The sequence below is a fragment of the Pteropus alecto genome, unplaced genomic scaffold, assembly GCF_000325575.1.
Source record: "Pteropus alecto unplaced genomic scaffold, ASM32557v1 scaffold185, whole genome shotgun sequence".
Taxonomy (NCBI): Eukaryota; Metazoa; Chordata; class Mammalia; order Chiroptera; family Pteropodidae; genus Pteropus; species Pteropus alecto.
In genome coordinates, this window is record NW_006438088.1 from 6,574,637 (window position 1) to 6,578,126 (window position 3,490).

At 29.8% G+C, this 3,490-nt stretch overlaps 1 pseudogene; it reads right to left on the reverse strand.

The window, feature by feature from the left end:
* Positions 1-502: 502 nt before the first annotated feature.
* Positions 503-621, reverse strand: LOC112482586 (annotated as a pseudogene).
* Positions 622-3,490: the final 2,869 nt, after the last annotated feature.

The following is a 3,490-nucleotide window of genomic DNA, read 5'->3' on the forward strand; positions in this document are numbered from 1 at the left end:
GAAATGCCACAGGATGTTGAAGAGTTTTTGTGTAATAAACTGAAAAACAGGAGCCTCATTATCCAGGTTGATGAGTCGATAGATTTCACCAATAAATGCCATTCTGTCACATTTATAATATTTGTAAATGATGATGAAATTCACAGTAACATTCCCTGTGCAAAGAATGGCTCCAACAAGCAATAGGCTACATATATTTAATATTACATCTTCATATTTTGAACAGAAGTTCTGTTTTGAAAAAAGTGCATTGACTTCTGCACTAAGGTGCCCATCAATGATTGACTCTTTGACTCCTTGAATTTTACTTCTCATAAAACTGTAGTAAAACAAATCTTTGTTCAAAGATAGCTTCTTTTTTTTTTTTTTGTCATAAAACAAATCTTTGTTCAAAGATAGCTTCTTTTTTTTTTTAATTTTTTTTTAGGCCAGGCAACACTTGGTTGACCTCACAGATTGCAAGAAACTTGTCAGCTTACAATCCCTTATTTTTCATTTATTACTCCGACAGCACCTGGTCTTCCTAGGTGGTCTCCCATCCAAGTACTAACCAGACCCAACGCTGCTTAGCTTCCGAGATCAGACAGGATAGGGCTTCTTCAGGGTAGCATGGCCGTAGACTCAAAGATAGCTTCTGATGTAGAAACAAAACGAAACAAAACTAACTCATGAAAGTGAAGTAATAAGATGTCTAGAATGTTGCCACATGCACAAAATGATCAAGTTTATTGCAGCAAGATTAACTCACTCAGGAATCTTTTAAAAACTGTATAAAAACTTGGACAAAGAACATACACACACACCTCTGGCTACACAAGATAATCTAGTGGTTTGATGGAGAAAGAGTTCCCAACAGGGCGTTTGAGCTGACAGGGATATTATAGGAGTACTTACAAGAAAATTGTAGGCCATATTTTGCTGACTACTTTGAAGATGAATAATGGCTGCAGAAACCAGCCTAATTGGCAGACATTTTTTATCACATGATCCAGTTTAACAGGTCTTGGGGATTTTTTATTTTACTTCATAAGACAAGATTTTTGTATTTAAAATTAGAAAAATTATGTCTTTAAAAAATTATTTGTATTTTAAAAATTGTGTCACACAAGGAAATTTTGAAACATTTGCACTGCTGCTTGGGTTTGGAATGAGAAAATGTATGAGCAGGTCCCAAAGCTTATTGAAAAACATCTGGAGAAGTGCAGAACATTGAGCAGTATTTTTCCATCTTCTCAACTCAAACATTCAACAGAGTGATGGACCCTTTCTCTGACATGTCTGTTCAGCCTGAAACGTGACTTTAAAAGAAGAGGAAGTATTTTGTGACCTGCAGTCTGATCACTCACTGAAGATTAGAGTTATTAATCTACTTCTAGCCAAGTTCTATATTTCTGTGAAAGAAGAACATCCTAGTCAGAAGAAAGCACTGCATATTTTGATGCAGTTTTTTAACTTTTTACACATCTATGCACACTTCTGCTTGTTTAACAGTCATTGAGTTCAAGGACAGAAATGTCACATTTCAGTTAAAAATAAAAATTATGTGTTTATCGTAAATTTAAACCAGTGAAAAAGCAAGCACACATCTTATACTTATTAATTAAATTTCATTCTTTATATTTGATTTAAAAATAACTTTTATATGTATGTAGAATTATGAAAAAAATCATGTAACCAACACGTGCATAATCATTTTCTGATATATTGAATCTGTCATATCACTTAGAAAAATTTTTTTCAAATTCTTTTATTAAATTATATCTTTGACTATAATTTTAAACATATGACTTTGGTTTATTTTAGTCATTTTACTATTCAAACATATCAACCCATTTTATATTGTAATAACATCAAATAATAGCAAATTGAATAGTTATTTAAATATTTGCTTTCCAAATTATAAAACATTTGAAGAGGAAAGAGATTAATGTCAAGAAAGATACACCAAACTTCATACTTGCTTTTTTGATTTCAATAGAGTTTGGTTGAAAAACCATTTTTAGGTTTAAGAAGAGAAAAGAAAAAAAAAAGAAAACTCTTTTACATATCTTAGAGTACATAACCTTATAGAATTGTAAATAGTAGAAATTCATGACTAATCTGTTAGGTCAACTTGGAGGATTAAAAAATAAGTAGTAAGTTAAAAATTTTAAAAAGTAAGAAAAACTGGAGTGTCAACTATCTACATTATTAACTTACGCTAGTCATAGGGTGGAAAAGCCTACATAAATAGCATGATAATAAAATGGACCAATAGAAAACAAGCATTATTCTTTATTAAAAAAACAATTGACAACTGTTACTAGATTATTATATCCACAGTTTATTAATCATGCTAACATATGTGCAGTGTAGATATAATAATTTTTACACAGAAATTCCCTGAGACAAGTAAACCTGTTCAAGGTATTTTCTAAGGTAAAAAAATATTATAAATGGCTGATAAAGTAGATATAAACATAAGCAAATTAGTAATCAAGGTAAATGAGAATGAAATAAACTCTTTAAAAATGAAGTTCAAGCTGATATAAACATATAAATCTATGGATATACTATTTTCAAGAGATAAGTCTAATATACAAGAGCATGGAAATTTTAATTTTAAAGTTTAGAAAAATATATGTTAAACAAAAACTAAGTAAAATATGCTGTTGAAGTTAAATCAATGTTAGATTAAAAGTCACACAAGCAAAACTACGGTGACTAAAGATAAAAAAAGTTAACTATTGAATAAAGTTTTAGTTCACAAGTGAGTTTAACATTGCAAAACCAGAATGCAGCTAATGATATAATTTTAAAATATTTAAAGCAAAATTTGGCAGAAATTCAAGGAAATATGGCCAAATCCACCAACTTAGTGGATACTTTTTAATACGTACCCTAGAAATAGATAAAATTGTCAGAAATAATTAGATATAGCATAGTAGAGTTTAATAGCATAATTAATAAGACTGAACTAATGGCATTTACCAATTAGAGAATACATGCAATCAAAAAACATATATGAAAACTGGTAACACAATAGTCATATAGCTAACATTGACAATGCCAAATAATTTTAGCAACATATAGAATATATTGCCTAATCACAATATATTCATAGACTACATATATATATTTATACATAGAATGAGATATATATTAGAAGATAGAATGAGAGTGTATATACATATTCCACAATATTATGTCTATTTAGAGTTATATTCCCAGGAGAAAAGATGGTATGTTTACCAAAGAAACATACAAGGATGTTCATAGAAGCATAATGCCTAAGAACAAAAACATTAGAAATAATTCAAATATTCATCAACAATAATATTGATCAATAAATTGTGCCGCCTTCATACAATGAGATATTGTATAACTACAAGATTAAACTACTGCTACACACAACAACTCGGATGTATCTCATAGATGAAATAAGCAAAAAGTCAGATCTAAAAGATTATATACCGGAATGGACAGGGGTCTGGGGATGCGATCTACTAAA